This window comes from Castor canadensis, chromosome 14 (genome assembly GCF_047511655.1).
Source record: "Castor canadensis chromosome 14, mCasCan1.hap1v2, whole genome shotgun sequence".
In the NCBI taxonomy this organism is placed as follows: domain Eukaryota; kingdom Metazoa; phylum Chordata; class Mammalia; order Rodentia; family Castoridae; genus Castor; species Castor canadensis.
The window spans coordinates 54,656,569-54,676,558 of NC_133399.1; positions in this window are offsets into that span (position 1 = coordinate 54,656,569).

Sequence of the window (19,990 nt, forward strand, 5' to 3'; positions counted from 1 at the left end):
TCTTGGAAAATTCCAAAAAAAAAAACCATTCCTAAGCAAATGAGAGAATATTGCTATAAATATAGTTCTTAATTTGCAAACTTCGTAGGAGGATCTTGTGATTTCACAGGAATCCCTGGAGTACAAGAAGTCAAGTACAGCTTGGTGTGCATTTTGTGGTAGTTTTCACTCTGCCACTCACATGGAAAACCATGGCTGTTTGAAGAAGGATCCTTTGAAATGTTGCATTTTCAGTTAAAGGAGGAAGAAGTGCTTAAGTTGCAAATAAAAACACCAGCTCTTTGGGTTTGTTTTGTTTTGTTAGTTGCAGTACTAAAATAGAACCCAGGGCCTCACACCTTCTATGCCAGTGGTCTACTACTGGGCTACACCCCTAGCTGCAATCTTCGGTTTTAATTCTTCTCTTTCAAACTATAGGTTACATTTGTCTTCAACATGGCCCTGTCTGTAAAGCATTGACTACATACATGATCTCAAAAGTCTTTTGCTGTTCCAACCATTTCTAATTAGCTAATGCAACAACAGCACATGAATTGTACTCTCAGCACTGCAGAGACTATGGATTCCTGAGAGGGGATGAAAATGCTGTGGGGGCCTCAGCACTGCTGCCAGCATCCTCAGTGTTCGGTTTGGAGACTTGATGAGGTCAAACTTCAGTTTTAACCAAAAATATCTCCACTCTTTAGCCTGCAGGAAAAAACCATAAACAAAAACCTTCATTTGACTAAAATACCAGTCTGGAGAGACACCATCTGTGGCCTTGATGAGGATTTTGGCACTGAGCGACTAAGAGAAATGTGCAAGAGAGCAGCAGTATTTAATTGACTGTATGCAAGTCTACCTGGGAAACCGGCAGAGAAAAAAAGCAACAATAATGATAGGGTGTCAACTGCTGACAGTTCAGTTCCCAGGTGACCCACAGTAACCCACCTGAGAATCCAGTGAAAAAAATCATAGCCTACCAGAAAATATAGTGGAAGAAAAGACCATTCTAATCTTGTTTTTTAAAAAAGGATAAGATAACTGGAAATAAACTTACCAATAAATGTGCAGTTTCTATAAAGAAAAACTATAATTTTTGTGTTGGTCACAAAAGGAATACTGATCAAGTGGAAAGATATACTATGTTTTTAGCTAGGAAAGCTCAATCTCATAAAGTTATCAAGTTTGCTTAAATTTACTTATACAATTTAATTCAATTCCAATAAAAATTTCTAAATGGATTTTTAAGTTAGAAAAGCTGAGTACAAACTTTCTATATAGGATTTTAGGTAAGATTTGCCAGTAAAATTCAGAAAAAGAGGTAATTAAAGGGATTTGGGTCAACTAGACATTTAAAAATATTAAAACCTTCAATAAATAAAATAATGTGTTACTCATAAATCAGTAAAAAGGGTTAAAAAGTCCAAAAATGAATTCAATATGTTCAGGAATGTACAATACAGTGAAGGTGATATTAAAATCTATTGGGGAAGCAACATTCACCAAAAACTGCCTTGGAACTACTGAGCAAGCATGGACAAACTCCACCAGGGCCTTAAAATGCAAGTTGTGAGAGCATATGAGAAATTGTAGTAAATTTGTGTGATCTTAGGGGATGAGCCAAAACCATTATTTTGGAAAAGCATTTGGAAATCCTGCCCCGCCGTGCTAAGGGTAAAAACAATATGGGTGCTTATTCACTTCTGCACTGGAATCTCATGTGAAGGAGTAATATCTCCTGTGGACCATCCTAACAGGAAAAAGGCAGGAAAGGAAATTCTAGGCCCATAGTTCAGACCAATCAATTTGACCCATTTCAAAACCATCACCACAAAATGACATACAAGCAAAGCTTCCTATTCCTGCATTTTTAATCACCTGAATAAATAACTTATATAATCTATCACAAAGGTCCTGGTTAAATAAATTATGGTAGCTTATACACTTTAATACTAAAAACACAAAAAGAATGAAAAAGCATTATTGAGGTGACATAGTCTCCAAAATACTGTGTCAGTTGAAACAGGAGGGTGAAACCAATTGGTTTAAAAGTAGAAGGAAGCCAGGCATGGTCAAGTACACTTATAATTCCAGCACAAAGGACAGATGATCTCAAGTTCAAGGTCAGCGTGGGCTACTTACTGCGGCCTTGTCAAGGGAGGGAGGGAGGGAGGAAGGAAGGAAGGAAGCAAGGAAGAAAGGAAAGGAAGAAAGGAAGGGAGGGTTAAAAGAAAAATTATATTCTTATTGGCTTGTATATGTATAGAACACCTCTGAAAGGGTACACAGAAACAGTGTTACTACCCGGGCACTGGTGGCTCATCCTGTAATCCTACCTACTCAGGAGGCAGAAATCAGGAGGATCACAGTCGAGGCCAGCCTGGGCAAATAGTTCTCGAGACCCTACTCAAAAAAACCCATCACAAAAAAATGGGCTGATGGAGTGGCTCAAGGTGCAGGCTCTGAGTTCAAACCCCAGTTCCGAAAAAAAAAGTGATTCCAGAGAGGGAAACAGTGGCTGAGGTGGAGGGAAATCCTCTTATACCTATGAAGTTTTGAGTCATATGAATAGACCTATTTTTAAATTATTTTTTAACGTCACCTGTATGCTGAGTTCTCACAAGTATCGCTAACCTCATTACTCCTGGGCTTTACACTTATATGTCTCTCTAGTCCACTTTCTGAGCTGTTTCCACAAGTATTGACATGTCCAGACTCAAATCCACACCTTTCCCACTGCCACAGATGTCTCTGGAGCCCCAGGGACATCCCTCTGAATGCCATATCTAACGGACTTTCCATACTGGACTTTAGTATTACTTACTGTTATTAAGATAGAAGGGGTTTTTTTTTTTAAGTCTCTTTTCACTTGCTTACTTTCTACTTTTTTTTTCTACGATTTCTTGAATGCTAAGAAAATGCTTTTCCTACTTTGAAATAAGATTTTAAAATTGTTTATACTTTCATATCTTTCTTTTATAGTTTAAGCTTTTTCTCTTTCTTAAAGTTATTTTGATATGAAGTGGAGATCTAATGTCCCAATGCCACTTATTGGGAAAAAAATCCACCCTTTTTCTTGTTTATTTCAATAAGTGTCCAGTTCATTTTCTGGAGTTTTCCAGGTAATGAATGTAACTGAAGGAAAATTTCCCTCTCCTCTCCGATGTTTACACCACTTATATTAGTTAGAACACTTGGTTCCCAGAAACAGATATCCAACTTACACTGTCTTAAGCAAGAAACAAAAATACCAAAACACCAGCATCATTCATGGCTGAATTCAGGGATTCCATGTGACATATTAGGTAATTCTCTTTGCCATTCGTTGGCTCTGCTTCTTTCTGTGCGATTCATTTCAGAGAGGTGCACTACAGATGTAAAGTCAACCACAGCACCCCTCCCTATCAGACTCTTTTCTTTTTCTTGGTGACATAAGTCCTTTGAACCTAAGTAGGCTGCCTGGCAATATTAGTCTTGGTCACATTATTTGTAAAAACCCAACACAACTGTTGTCATATTGTCATGCTGGGCCAGGAAGCTCCAAGAATAACTACAAGATAGCCACACTGTTAGAGTTGGATTATACCTTCTTGTCTAGTTTCTCAACCAGAAGAGGAGGCTGGGTTCTGCTGCCCACTAAAACTTCTTAGTCTCAGGTCACGGATAGTGTATTAGTCAGTTTTCCATCAGTGTAACAAAAGACCTGAGAAAACCAACTTAAAAAGGAGGAAAAGTTTGTTTTGTATAATAGCTGCAGAGGTTTCTGTCCATAATTGCTTGGCTCTACCACTGCCAGCCTGATGTGAGGCAGAATATCATGGTGTGAAGTATGGGATAGAGCAGACCTGCTCACCTCATGGAAACTGGGAAGCAGAGAGAGAGAGAGAGAGAGAGAGAGAGAGAGAGGAGGGAAGAGAGAGAGAGATCAGAGTTCCAATATCCCCTTCAAGGGCACACCCCCAAGTGAGCTAATTTCCTTCCACTAGGCCCACTTCTTAAAGGTTCCATCCCCTCCAATAGTGCCACAGACTGGTGACCAATTCTTTAGCATATAGATCTTCAGGGGACATTTGAGATCCAAGCCATAACAGATATGAAAAATGGACAGGGTAGGTTGCAGAAGGAGTCCTTCCCTTGCATAGACATCCATTCATACCTCATTTCAACCTTCCAAAGAAGTTTCCTAAGGAAAGCCTCCCCACACTAGTGCAGCAGTGGCTTGTGGAAGAAAGTACCCCAGGAAGACCTCAGGGCCTCAAGGCCCTAGGAGTTTGGATTTTCTAATATTTCATGCTTCCACTGCAATTGCCAGACTCCACCTCTTAAGGCCTAAACCTTAACGGCAGAGTTAGAGTGAAGTGCAGAATTTAGATCTTACTGTTAGGTGTGACTGTGAAACTGGCTCTCACCACTGTCAAATACTTGCTTCTGTTTTCTTTTGCTTCCAGCTGAGTCACTGTAGTCTGGAATCTGTCATTTTGCTGGTGTATTTTACTCAAGGCTTTGATACCTGCGTGACAGTCTCAACTTCAGGGGGCTCTGGTCCAACCTGGCTCCTCAACATCCCAAGGGTCTGCCCTACTGGTATAATACAGGACCAGCTTCTCTCCTGCCATGCAAGACCCCCAGAAGCCCTCAACTCCTGCAAACCAAACCTCACTACCAATTTCCACTTTCATTAAAGCCTTTTTATTTGGAAGCCCCAATGCACTCACTATTCCCCTCCAGATTTGCCAGCAGGCTTAGCCCTCTGCCTTCCCTTCCCAATACTCCTCCCTCTCTCCATATCAGGTCCCCCTCCCCCACTGCCTCATTGGGTGCCAGTCACCTTCCATGTTACAGTTGTCAGGCAAGGGGCAGAGGGTGAGGAAGTAATCTTAGAAGCTATCACAGTGAAGCCAGATGGCAGCATACCAAACACCTGTGACAGAGTCCAGGTATCACTCCCACTTTGTAGTTGGCTGGTGACAGTGTCTGCGGTTTCCAGCCATGAGAATGCTGGGTGGTTGACTGGCACAGGCTCTGAGTGCAGGCAATTTAAATTCTTTAACCTCATGGGGAATGAGTGACCATGGGGAAAAAAAAAAAACAGTTTGGCTTGAAGAGGATATTTGTAGAATCTCAACCTGAACATGGACTGATATAGTATCCAGAGTACACATGAAAAGAAAAAAGAAGATAAGAGCTCTCATTGAAGTGAAGTGGGGCAAACCCAAACAACAGAAACAATAATAAAACTGGCAATCCAAAAAGTGGAAGCCCACAGGCTAACAAGCATATGAAGACAGGTGCAATCTCAATTTCTAATGACAAGAACACATTCCTGTAAGCCTACTAGAATGGCATAAGACAGAAAGCTGGTGATACTGTGTTCAAAGAGCCAGTAACACAAGTGGACGTGTAAGAACATGTGCAGTTCAGAGCTGCTTGTCACAGTGGGGATTTGGAGACAGATAGCCTTTGTCCATCACAGATGAGAAAAATGGGTTGGATGCACACTACAGAATACGCCATAGCAGTTGGAAGCAATGGAGCAGATGTAAGGCATGGACAGATTTAAAGAATATAACCACTGATGAAAATAGCAAGAAACAGGATAATAATGAATAATGTATGCACAATAGTGGTGATAGTTGCCCAGAATAATGAATGTACTAAAAAACAGTTGAACTTCACATGTTAAAATAGTGAATTAGGTGATTATATGTTATGTGAATTGTAAGTCAATTAAAAATACATGCATGTAAGACAACAGTAAATATTTTCTTAAGAACTAGCAGGACACAGTTGACTTATGCCTGAAATCTTACCTACTTGGGAGGCTGAGATTGAGAGGATTACAGTTTGATGCTAGCCCAGGTAAACAGTTTGCTACATCCTATCTATCTCCAAAAATAACCAGAGCAAAATGGACTGCAAGTGTGGTTCAAGTAGTAGAGCACTTGTTTTATAAGCATGAAGCCCAGAGTTCAAACCCCAGTTCCACCAAAAAAAAAAAAAAAAAGTAGAAGGGTGCTTTAACATCTCAAATGCACATGAATGGTTGCCTATGGAGGTGAAAAGAAAGGGAATAAGAATAGGAACAAAAATTTAAAAAGAATAAAGCTTGGTGCAGACCAATGCGCAAATATGAGTTGTTGGTCAGTGAGCTGTTAAGTGAAGCACAAGAAGCCATCCTTTGAACTACTTGCCTATAGTAGCTCTCAAAGAGCAGGCTAAAATTCACAATGGAGTGGTGCTGAAGTTCCATGCATGTCACCAAGCTGAAACAAATTGACCCTCCAAGAAACTAGGAGAAATGAGGGGTGACAGAAAAATTTCCCAGACAAGCCAGTTTCAAGTGCTATTTACCACTCAGGTGTTTTTCTATTGTCTCCTTTTCTCTACCTTACAAGGAAAGTAACTCTGAAAAGATCAATCTGCTTTTTTGCTCTGTTTCTACTTTAACTCTTTTCTTTTTCTTTTTTGCTAGTGGCAGGACTCTGTCTATTTAATTATCATGGGGAACAATTTGGAAATACGCACAAAATATTATAAATCACTTCATTTTTTCTTTTTTCTTTTTTAGCAGTCCTGGGGTTTAAACTTGGGCACTATACACTTGTTAGGAAGGTGCTCTATCATTTGAGTCATGCCACCAGCCCGTTTTTGCTTTAGTTATTTTTCAGATAGGGTTTTATGTTTTTGCCCAAGGTAGGTCTCAGATCATGATTTTCCTACTTATGCTTCCCATGGAACAAGGATTACAGGCACAGAATCATGTCTACCATGTCTGGCTTATTGATTGAGGTGGAGTCTTGCTAACTTTTTGCCCAGGCAGGCTGCCCTGGAACTGTGATCCTCCCAATCTCTACCTCTTGAGTATCTGTGATTACAGGTGTGATTCACCACATTCAATTTGTCAGCTCTTTGCTGTTCAAAAAACCAACCTCCTGTGTTTGCTCATTGGAGCACTTCTATTTTATGGAATGACAGAACAACTAAGTTTAAAAAATATAGCCTATTCATTAAACTAAATTGTTTTAGTTTTGTCCTTTGACAGATACATTGCTCCTGGACATCCAAGCACTACTTCCTTCTTTAGCCTACTTCCTTCCCTAGAAACAACCCTGTTTTCACCATGCTCACCAACTCTAACTTCTTTCCTGTACCTTTAAGACCAAACCCTTTTCCACACCAAAAAAGACCCACTGTCTTCTGTCCTTTGTAATACTCTTTGATTCTAGGTTAGGAAAGGCCCTGATTATCAAGAAAAATGGAGCAGTTTGCTTTTTTTCATGGATGCAGAGGGCTCAGAATTTATACCACAATGCTCTTATCTCCACAGCCTGGAAAGGGGGCAAATCACCCTCTCCCTCTGACTAAGACTTTATCTATCTATCTATCTATCTATCTATTATTGCAGTGGTGAGGATCAACCCAGGGCCCTGTGCTAGGCAAAGCCCTGTGCTAAGCAACTACACCACAGCCTCAAGACAAAATATTCTAATGAAAAAAAGATAAACTGAGTTTGGTTTTCCATCCAAACTGAACCTTCATATCCTGCTTACACAGGTATCGGAAATCTACTTAAACTACCTTAAGCCATGACATGGGGTGTACTGCAGAGTACATGAGTATCTCTTGAAACTTAAATTTTGAAAGTACAGTAAGCCCACTTTTTTCATGGATTTATTTTACTCGGTTTTGACCAAGAGCCATCCAAAAAATAATTTAAAATATCACAAGAAATTTCAAAAGCAAATGGTCAGTAAAAGAATTTACCAAGATGGGAGCGTGGCAGAAAGCAAAGATTTATTAGGACAGCATTTAAGAGGAAACAAAATGGTGGGCGGCTTGGCCAAGGAGCATAGCGCCCCGACAGGCTTGAGGGCAGGTTTTAGCTTCAGGCTAGGCCACTCCCTGTCTTGTGGACCTTACTGATTGGCTGTCTCCTCCTCAGCGCTTGGCCTTTACGTTAGAGTTTATCTGGCCCACTTCCCGGGCTTGACCTCCTTCCTTGTCCATCTGGCCCTGTGGGCGTGATGCCCTTCCCGGGTCCATGTGGCCTTTGGTATTTCTTCATCCACCACGGGGCCTCCTCCACGTTCCCCCTGACAGAAAAATAAATACACAGGAGGCACAGCTCCACGACCCTACCTAGCTCGTAGCAGTTACGAGAAGCCACCCGCCCCACTAAAACCAGGTTTGGTTTGGTTTTCTGTCAGGGGCACGTGGGAGAAAGCCCCGGCTTCCGCAGCCATGGCAGGAGAAAACGCCAAGAGCAGGCGGATGACGCAGAAGGGGCCCGGCGCAGGAAGTGCTGGAGTGAGGAAATGGGGCTGAGTTTGTGAAATTCAAACAATGACCCTAGAAGGGACAGCCAATCAACAAGGCCCACGAGAAAGAACCAACCAATCAGCCGCATCCCGAGTCTATAAAAGTCCGTCCCTCACCCTCTCTCGCCCCTCCCACCCCCAACGCGTGTGCAGCAGCCAGGAGCAACCTGAGAAGCTTTTGCTTTCTCCTGCTCTGTGAACTCGGTATATTCTTTTGTCAGCCCGAAGCTCAACAGCATCTGCTATTTCCCTGCTCTTCATTTTGTGAAAACCTGTCTCCCAAAAAGCAAATGGTGCCCCAAAAGCAAGTAAAAGCGAATGTCTTTAATTGAAGTGGTAAATTGGAATTTTTACATTTATTGAAAGCCTTTGGTGGAAGTTGGGTGACGGTGTGGGAAGAACGATGGAGCATCCACAGTATTTGAGATAAAGAGCATGAAATAAGATGTAGTTTTGATGAGCAGTATTAATGTATGTGACAGCAATTTTGTGACAGTAATGTAGCTTACTCCATGCGGTTTCGCGTTATGGATGCTCACGTTCCATACAGGTAACTGGGTCATTTCAGAGCACTGAACTCTAGGCACACTGAGCATTCGTGGTTTTTCCTCCATGGCGGTCTCCTTGGAACCATGTACAGACACCAAGGGTCTACTGTATGGTCAGATCTCATGAAGAGAATAAAACAGGAAGCTGGAAAGATGGCAGGAACCAAAAATGCAGATGTCTGTTCCTCCCCCCAGAATTCTGTATCATTACTAAATTTCATTCCCAATTCCTGGGAGAAAAAGGCATCAGCCCAAGTGAGATCAAATGTCTCCTGGTCCAATCAGCTACTGGGGAGGTGGAGTGAGGTGCCCTGGGGAATGGAACCCAAAGTTAAGAACTACATAAGCCCACCTCAAGTACAGAGAGAGCAATTATCAAAGGCAAAGATTCTAACCTGGCCAGATGTCTCCAGAAGGAATCTACTAGTTTAAAAGCTTTCAAAAAGCCAAAGCTATACAGATCATATTCTATCACAATACAATAATATTAGAAATTAAAAATAAAAGTTTAAATTAAGATGACTAAACATTTAAGACACTCCAATTATGAAATAAGTCCAAAACTATAGGACAATTCATCACCCAAAGTGATTTCATTATTAATTAGGAAAAAAGTAAAATAAATAAATCAAGAATTATTCTCAAGATACTGGAAAAAGAAGAGAAAAGCTTTTTTTAATCTAAAGAAAGAAGAAAGAAATTGATAAAGATAAGAGTGAAAATAAATGAATTAAATGTAAATGATAGCACTTCAGTACCATCAAAAAACGTAAATGACAGAATTGCATTCAAGAACTGTTTCTAGAAAAACATCAAAAAACAACAAAATAGACACACCTCTAGCAAGTATAATTTAAAAATAAATATGAACCATTAAATATTAGAATGGAAAAAATCTTAGAAGAGAGTTATTGGGCCAGGTTTGTTTTAATCCCCAAACTCAGGAGGCTAGAGGCAGGAGGACTGTAAATTCAAGGCCATCCTGAACCACACACAAGACCTTCTCAAAAAAGAAAAAGATGGTGTTCACCTGTTGTCCCAGCTACAAGGGAGGCATTAAAGGATGCCCAGGTTTTGGGTCTACCTGTTCACAATCCTCTGGAAGGGTAGCCTGGGCCCGATCTCATGACAAAAGCAAAGGAGCAAGTAGAGAGCTGAAACCTCTGGAGAGGCCATGTTTGCAAGAGTCTCTTTGGCAAGTCACATGACTAAGCCCAAACTCAAAGTGGAAGGGACCTCAGTGTTACCAGGCAAAGATCACAGACAGAAGAGCACTATTATGTCATTCGTGCAGTCAGATTAGTACTGTGTGTATGTGTGTGGTTTCTAGCCAACACTCAGCATACATTTCTGCTCTTATGAAACAGCAGAGTCTCCTGTTCCTTCTGCCTAATTTGGTAATATGTAAAGAAAATACATTTGTGTCATGCACAGCTACCAGGATTTTTTTGTCTGCTCCTGTCAGCAATTCCTTACTTGTGTGGAATTTTCCACATGACATCGGTTCTCCCCTGGGAGTTCATGGGGTGTGGATGGGCTGGAGGAGTCACCTGACATTCCAAAAAAAACAAAAACAAAACAAAACAAAGCTAAGCAGTTCCAGCTTGACAGAGATTTCTTCCCCAATTTTCTGGCTAGCTCATAATTGCATCATAGCCATCAGATAAAGTCAGGCAGGTGTTTTCAACTCACATTCATTTTCCCTATGTTTAGGAATGAGCCCTCGCAAAACCTATTCATTGATGTATGTCATTCTTAGTTTTGGGTGATGCTATAAAATTTTATCTTTATGGATAAAACATCCAAAAAAGCTAGAAGACGCTGCGTTTAATTGCTTCTTGCCACAGAAAGACAAGTGCTGCATGACCTCATTCACCTGGAATGATGGTTACCAGAGGCCTGAGAGGAAGGGCGAGGGAGGGAGGAGGAAAGTTTAGTCAATGGGTGTGAAGTTACAGTTAGGTAGGAGGGAGAAGTCCTGCTATTCCACCGCACAGTGGGGTGACTTTTCATAACAGTAATGAACTGTGTATTCCAAAAATGGCTATAAAAGAGGATTTTGAACATTTTCACCACAATGATAGATGTTTGAGGAGATAGACAGGCTTACCCGCTTTTGAACATTACACAATGTATACATGTATCACATGGTACCCCCTAATATTTTATGTGTCACTCAAAATTAATAAATAATAAATAAAATTCTCACTTGGCAAACATCATTTTAAGCCAAATTTGAGTAGAATTGTATTTTGAATGAGTAAAAAAATAGACATCATAAAAAATTCAAGATAAAAAGGGTATACCATGAAAAGTTGCAGTTCTGATGTTATTCTCAAGCTACTCAGTTCCTTTTCCCAGGGGCAGCCAATGAAATTATTTTACATGTTTCCAGAAATAGTCCAAACATGTCTGTATGTACATATACACAGACACAGAGCAACACACTGTTCTCCTTTGTGGTTTTTAATCTCAACGGATTTTAACATATTTCCATATAGCAATGCGTACAGAGATTTCTTCATCTTCCACATTTTCCACTGAGATTCTCAATGTATATTTTTCATTTTCATCAAAGAAATAGTCAAAGTCCAAAGGCTTTAGTCACATGGAGGAGGCATGATTTTGTGAGTTTTACCTCCGGAGGTTTGACCAGGGTGTCAGAGACCCTGTTTCCAGTGGAGGAAAATGAAAAGGAATTGTGGTAGACTCATGCAGTCTCTGATCAGAAGATCTTGGTCCTTGTGCTCTGACAAGGAGGAATCAAGCAGAACTCATGGATATAGTGAGGAAAATAGCAGTTTTATTATAGGAAAGGGGGAAAGGGATTACAGATGGGGTCTCTGCCAGGTGGTATGCAGGAAAAAAGGAGGAGAATTTTTATTTTAGGTTGCTTTTATATCATCCTAACATGAAGGTGTGGAGAAGACCTGGGTCACTGCCCATCTCCAGTGGCCTCCGGGTCAGGGGGAGGATCTAGATGGACTCATGCATATGCCTATATTAATTCTCAGGTACCCTAAATCCATTCAGGAGGAAATTTCCACTCTAATTTAGCAAAGGGTTTACCATTGAAATGGAGCTGTCTGGACTCAGAGGGGATGGATCAGGGAAGGGGAGCAGGGTGCTCTAAATCAGGCTGTATGGTTTTTAATCACTGTGAAATACATGAGAGAACTCTTCTTATTAACAAAGTCTGTTCTCAGGAAAAATTATTTGACCAAACTCTAATCTTCAGGGCTTTTATTACAGCTTCTCTGGCCTGAGAGATGAGAGACACTCAACCCCTGTACTCTCTCGCCATCCCGTTCTACCTAGGAGGTAGGGACTGAGGAGAAGGTGTGCAGATCACACCCAGAGGCGCAGGTTCACCACACTCAGACCCACTCCCAGCCCCTACCTTAGTCTCACATTGTGAGAGGCCTGTTGCCCACTTTACATTCCACTACTTAAAAAAAACTACAAAGCACAGCAAAGAAAATAGGCTATTTGAAGAGGTTGGAAAAAGCATCAGAGTCAGAATGGCAGGATTCAAGCCAGATATTTAAAACAACTACAGTTCATATGCTAACGGCACTGATAGATAAAGATGCCCTGTGCAAGAACGAACATCAGTGTCTGCAGAGGGATGGACATCCTGACAAAAAACCAAAAGAAATGCTAGAGATGAAAACCGTAAGAGAAATGAAGAATGCCGTGATTGACCACAGCTGAGGAAAGCATGTGTGAACTTAAGGATATGACAGTGGAAGTCTCCCAACTGGAAAACAATGAGAACAAACACGGAAAAGAAAAAAATGGAGTAGTACAGAGGCTTAGCATCCGCTCAAAGAGAATAGCAAGAAAAGAGAGAGAAAAAAGAAAAAAATACTGGCAGCAATGTTTGACTGTCTTCCCTCAAACAAATGTGAGACTCAAAATATAGATCCAAGAAGCTCACAGAACACAAACCAGGATAAATGCCAGAAAAAACCTCTATGCCTAGACATCATATTCAAGCTACAGAAACTCAAAGATAAAGAAAAGATACTGAAAGAAGCCATCTTCTCTTCTACAGAGGAGTAAGCATATGAATTAAGTTGACCGCTCAGAAACCATGAAAGCCAGAGGAGAGTGGAGTAAACTATTTAGTGTTGAGAGAAAAAAAACACAATCTGGACCTTACATCTTGCAAAATTATCCTTCAAAAGTGAAGGAACAATAAAGACATTCACAATCATCAAAAATGGAAGGAGTCGGGTGCCTGGTGGCTCACGCCTGTAATACTAGGTGCTCAGGAAGCAGAGATCAAGATTATTGTGGTTCAAAGCTAGCCTGGAGAAATAGTTTGCAAGATTCTATCTAGAAAAACCCTTCACAAAAATAGGGCTGGTGGAGTGACTCAAGGTGAAGGCCCTGAGTTCGAGCCCCTGTACTGGAAAAAAAAAAAAAGGAAGGAATTTAGCCTGGTGCAGTGGCTCCAGCCTATAATCCTAGCTATTCAAGAAGCAGAGGCCAGGAGGATCATGGTTCAAAGTCAGCCCAGGCAAAAATTTCATGAGACCCCACCTCAACCAATGATGGCCTGGTGGCACATGCCTGTCATCCCAGCTACACTGGGAAACACAAATAGCAGGATTACAGTCCAAGTCCACCACACAAAAATGGGAGACCCTATTTGAAAAATACCTGGAGCAAAAAATGCCAGGGCATGGCTCAAGTGGTGGACCACCTGCCTCAAAAGTGTGAGGCCCTGAGTTCAAACCTGAGTACCTAAGGAGGCAGGTATGAGAATTCAGTGGTAGAATTCTCATCTTGCAAACTGCAGTCTCTCCCATCCAACAAAAAAGAAGTTCTTAAGGTGAAAAAAAAGAAGCCAAAACTTGGTTCTACATGAAGACATGAAGACCATTAAAGACTTAATAAGTGAAGTCAAAATAAAAGCTTTTGTACTTTTATTCACAATTGATCTAACAGGTAACAGTTTGTTCAAAACAATAGCAGAAACACTTGAAGAACAATTCACAACAATGTTCCTCAAACCCTTTCAAAAAACTGAAAGGGAAGAACACCCACGACCTCATCACCTTCATACCAAGAAAAGAAAATCACAGGCCAATCTCCTTGCTGAACATAAATGCAAAAATCCTAAAATGCTATCTAGGTTGTCAGTATAGCATGGTAAGTATAGTGAGTAACAATGCGTTCTGCATTGGAATTTGCTGAAGAGAGTACATCTTAGTGCTGTTACCACACACACACAGAACAAGGTGAGGCAATGACTGTGTTAATTAGCTTGATTATACAAATCATTACACAAGGAGTACTTATATAAAAAACCCCCATTTTATGCCTTAAGTAAATACTATTTTTATTTGTCAATTCTACCTGAATAAAGCTTAGAAGTACTAGCAATAATGTATTTGACTAAGTATGTTTGTGTGTGTGTCGAGTGTGTGTGTATGCTCACATGCTTATATACTGCTGAAATGAATGACAGCGAAGATACAAGAAATGAGAAGGAATTAGTTTTATTTATTTGGTTATTATACAGTAGTTACACTACCCATGAAGTGATGCAGTGTTAGTTGAAAGAGGACTTGGATTAGTTGTAAATGTATATTTGAAAATTCAAGGATAACGACTTTAAAAAATAAAAAGAAACACAATGGACTGGGATGTAGCTCAGTGGTACAGTGCTTGCCTAGCATGCATGAGGCCCTGGGTTTGATCCCAGCACCAAAAAAGAAAAGACAAAAAAAAAAAAAAAAGAAACACAAGTCATATGGTAAGACAGGGGAGAAAATGCAGTTGTATAAAAGGCTCTGTTAAAACTACAAAAGTAGCAAGCACAAGGCCCAAATCCTAGTACCACCAAAATAAATAAATAAAAATAAAAAAGAACTATGAAAGGCAGAAAAAGTGGATGAACATGATTGAAGTGCACACACACACACATACACACACACACACACACACACACATGCTCGAAGATAGTATAATGAAGTCACAAATACTGTTTGAGAAGGGGAGGAGAGGAGAGGAAAGGGAGTATAATAGAGGGAGGGAACTTGTTCAAAGTACATTGTACACATCTATGGAAATATCAAAATGAAACTCCTTTGTACAATTAATGTATACCATTAAAAAATCAATAAATAAAACTACAAAAGGTGGCCGAGCACTAGTGGCTCGAGCCTATAATCCTAGCTACTTGGAAGGCTGAAATTGGGAGGATTATGGTTCAAGGCCAGCCCAGGCAAATAGTTCTTGAGACCCATCTCCAAAATAACCAGAGAAAAATGTCCTGAGGTGTGGCTCAAGTGGTAGAGCACCTGCTTTGCAAGTGCAGAGCCCTGAATTCAAACCCCAGTGTCCCCCTGCCCAAAAAAAGACATATATAGACTACAAAAAAAGAGATGTGGTAGTACATGGCTATAATCCCAGGAGGCTGAAGGCTGAGGATCATAAGTTTGGGAGGAAAGGACAAGAAAGTCCGATTTCAGGAGGTCAAGAAGGAGCTGAAGATTAAGAAAGGTGAGACAGAAAGTGAAGACTACTCATTCGTGAAGCTGGTTGACAATGGGTTGGGAAGACTAATAAAACCTGAAGGAGTAAGTTCCTAATGCATTCAGAAGAGAGTACGATAAAAAATAGTTTGATTTGATGAATTCCCCATCTAATAGAGAAAATGTGTGCTTTTTTCTTTTCTTTTTTTGAGACACTGGGGTTTGAACTCGGGTCCTCACGCTTGCTAGGCAGGCATTTTACACTTGAGCCACTCCACCAGCCCTGTGTGTTTCTTTTAAAGTCCAAAATATTCATTAACTTTTTGGTTTCTGAGTGCACAATCATTGTATTCAGTCTAACTAAGCAATCATACTGTTTCTCCCAGGACACTCCCGTCCAGAATCTCTTATCTGGACCTGGCTGTTTTCTGGAACTGACTCATTTTGCCAGAAAACTGTCACAATCTTTTTCAGTAAGGGATGGGCAGGAAGTAAGTGTTCTGTCTGAAAGTGCCTTTATTCTGTCATTATTCTAGCGGAATAACTGCCATGTAAACTTCTTCCTGCCTTTTTATTCTCTGGGGGCCTTTAGAACTTTTTTTTAATCCCTTGGGTTCTCAAATTTTATAGTAAAAGTTCTAAGTGTGACTCTCTCTCTCTCTCTCTCTCTCTCTCTCTCTCTCCCTCTCTCTCTGTGTCTTTTAATGTCCTATAATCTCCCTATAAATTCTGGAATTTAATTTTTTTTTAAAGTTTATCCCTCCCATTTTCTTTATTCTCTGTTTCCTTTTTTTTCTTTTTTTTATTATGAAATGTTTATTAGGATATATTCATGATACAGAGGAATTCATAGTGAGAATTTAGACTTATATTGTGCATTATTTACATTGTTCCCATCATCTCTCCCGCTCAACCCCCTCCCCACCCCACTTAAAGCAATTGCAAGAGGTTATTTAGTTCTGTTTCATATAGGTATATGAAGTCCATCTAACATATACCATCACCTTACTCTCCTTCCTTCACCCTCCCCCTTCCACTTACCCTGATTCTGAAGTGTCTATTATGTTAGTCTTGCTTAGCTCTTTTAGTTTTCAGTTCAGTGTTCTGTGTTTGTCATTTTGATTTATCGTCTGAGAGATTTCTTTGACTTTATCATCCTACCTTTATATTGAATTTGTGATTTCAACAATATACTTTTTGTTGTTGTTGCTTCTAGGAGCTGTTTCTAATTTTGTTTGTTTTAATGTAGTGAGGGTGGAAGTCAGGGCATTCTGCAAGCAACTTAACTAATTATATTCTTTAAAATGTTATGCTTGGGTTTTTTTTGTCTTCCTTCCTTCCCTTCCCTTCCTTCCTTCCCTTTCTTCTTTCCTTTCTTTTTCTGGATGGGGTCTTGCTATGTTGCCCAAGCTGAGCAGCTCCTACTCGGCCTCCTGAGTGCTGGCACTTCAGGAGCTTACCAGTACAGACCTGCTTTTCTGTTGAATTAATTAGTTGTCTTTTCTAGGGATCAATATCTCTTTACCATTGTTGACTTGGACTTTTTCTTCCATGTTTCAGGTTCTACTCAAAAGTCTGATGATCTTTGGGTGTTCATATTTGAAAATGGGGGTATTTCAAAGTTTGCTTGAGAACTTTAGGAATGGGCTTCTCATTGGGAAGGAGGCAGGCTGGAAGGAGGAAGATTGCTCATGGTGGGGTATATTTCTAGATCCCCAAAGCCACATTAACTACTCTAGTTCTCCCCAGGGAGTTGTGGATTTTTTTTTTTTTCAAATGTCATTAGAACTGTTCATTTAGAAAAGCTAGAAGAAAGAATTTTGAAAGTTTTCACCACAAAGAATGATCAGTGTTTCAGGAAATAGATATGTGTAACCTGATGAATACATGTATTTGAATGTTTCTGCATTAATAGCTAATATATGTACATAATTTTTACATTTTATATATCAGTTTAAAATAAACTCAATTTAAATTTTAAAAAAGAAAAGATGTTTTTACTTTGCTTGGGAGTTAAATACATAATCGCAAGACAGTAGGAAAGTGGGAGACACTAGGAAGGAGGATTCATCTTAATAGAGAGCTCTTTAGTGGACACCCACTACTCCCTCAGCCCCCACTTAGGTTCTCAGCGCACGCCATACCTGCTTCGGGTATCTGGAGGTCCTCTGTGCTCCGCCCTGAGGTCAGGTACAGTCCCCCATTAATAATTCAAACTTCCTACTGTCTGCTTCATCAGCCTCCTCCTCTTCTGTACACTTTTTGTTTCACAGGAATGTTTGGAGTGGTCTTGTTTTTGATGACACCCCAATTCATTGCAGTAGTATTAAATTTTGTGTTATTTAGCATTTGAGCAGAGTTTGTGTATTTATGTGCCCAGTCTGCCATCTGAGACTGTGAGTCTCATTTCCTTAAGTAATTAAGAAGTCATTTCAAAGGTAGGATATTCTGAGTGGCAGGCTGTTGATGGTTAGAATGACTGGAATTCAGAAAATTCACAGAAAATGAGAATGTTTCTCTTCTCTTGGTCCCGACATGGCCTTTTTAGGCCCCAGGAAAGGCAGAGCCATTGGCTTCCTCTTAGCCACATTAGATGTATTTGATTTCTTTTCTCGCACACATGTGTAGGCCTGAGTTTGGGACTAATACTGTTTTGGGGAGAGTAGAGGGATCAAACCCAGGGCCTTGCACAGCTAGGTTAGTGTTCTATTACCAAGATACACACCCACCCTGCGACTAATATGTTCCTTAATGAATATTCTTATTATATACTATCAACAATAAATACATTGTTTTAATTAATCCTAGTTAGCCTACTAATTAGATATTATCTTTATTTTGTATTTGACTAAGTGGGTCCTGTGCCAGTCAGCTTTCTGTTACTTATCCAAATACCTGAGATAACAAACTTAGAAAAGAAAAAGTTTCATTTTGTCTCATAGTTTTGAAAGTTGTCCATAACCAACTGGGGCCCATGGCAAGACAGCACATCATGGTAAGGAGCAAAATGTTCACCTCCTGCCCAGGACACAAAAAACCAAAGGGAAAAGACTGGGTCCCACAATCCCCTTGAGGGCACACCTCCACTGACTTAAAGATGTCCCACTAGGTCCCATTTCTTAAAGTTGTCACCATCTCCCAATAGCGCAAAGCTGGGGACAAAGCCTACCACATGACAGCCGAGACTCGGTAAGGCTGAGCCTTACCTCCAAGCATAAAGCTGGTAAGTGGTAGACAAGAATTGTAGGCAATTTTAGCCAAGACCATTTGTACTGTAACAGGAAAAAGCATGTTACTATATAAGCATTCATCTCTTCTTTCCCTCTCTCATAATCTAAAGACTGGTATGGTAGAAAATGTAGTGTATTAGTTCATTTTGTATTAGTACAATGAAATGCCTGAGGCAGGCTAACTTTATGAAGAAAAGAGGTTTCCTTAGATCACAGTTTGGAAGCTGACAGTTTGAACAGTGTGGCACAGGCTCTAGTGAGCCTCATGGAAGGTGGCAGGAACAGGAGTATACATGGGAGGAAGAACTCACATTTGGAGACAGGAGACCAGATGGAGACTAAGGTCCATGGTCCTGTTCCTTCTCTTCTGAGGAAACACCCCCGAACAATTGACCTAAAGATCACCATGAAACTCCAGCAGTTAAAGGTCCCTCTACCTCGTAAAACCACCACCCTGGGGACCAAAACTTCACCACATGAACCTTTATTTGGGGGTAAGGAGAGACATTTGAGCCATATCCAAACCATGTAGCAGATGCCAATTTCAGGGTCAGAAGACTTGGGTTCAGTTTTGCCTCTGCACAAGACCCTGGGTTTCATCTACATGCTGCAAAAAAAAAAAAAATGCTGCAGATCATTTCTAATTTGCAAAGTGCAATAATATTGTGGGAAAAAAAATCTTTTTTCTAGGTGAAATCTGTGCCTGGGGTTGTTTGATGTAAACAGCTCACACTGGAGAGGTCAGACTGAAACCAAGCTCTCATTACTCCAAATCCCATCATTTCCAATCTTAGAATGCTCCCAGTTATCATGATGTTAACAAAAGAATTCATTCTCAGAGCTTATCATTTAACCAGTTTAAATTTAAATAGCAGAGATGGCTAATTGTTTTGTTTTTGCTTTTTCAGTACTGGGGCTTGAACTCAGGGCCTCATGCTTGCTAGGCAAGTGCTCTACCGCTTGAGACACTCCACCAGCCCCTCAGAGCTTATTATTTAAAATCCTATTCTTTCTATTCATTTTATTTACATACTACTTTTCCAAAACTCACTCAATTGCATCAAGTAGAATGCGGCTATACTAATTAGTTATTCTCTTATTACTGTAACATATTAAGCTGCATCATAATGACTGAAAAGTATTAAGCACTGTTTTGTTTTGCTTTGTTTTTGATTCAGGGTTTTACTATGTAGCATAGGCTGGCCTCTAACTCCAGATTCTCCTGTCCCAGCCTCCCAAGTGCTGGGATTACAGAAGTTTACCACTATGCTCAGCTGAAGCAATTCTTTAAAGGTCTTTAAGTTAAGGTCAGTAAAGAGATTAGGTCTAACAGAACATCAAACATCATAATCTCTGGCACAGTTGAATATCATTTTGGGTAGCTGGATAATATTTTCATTAAAATAAAGAGCTAGCCTCCATAC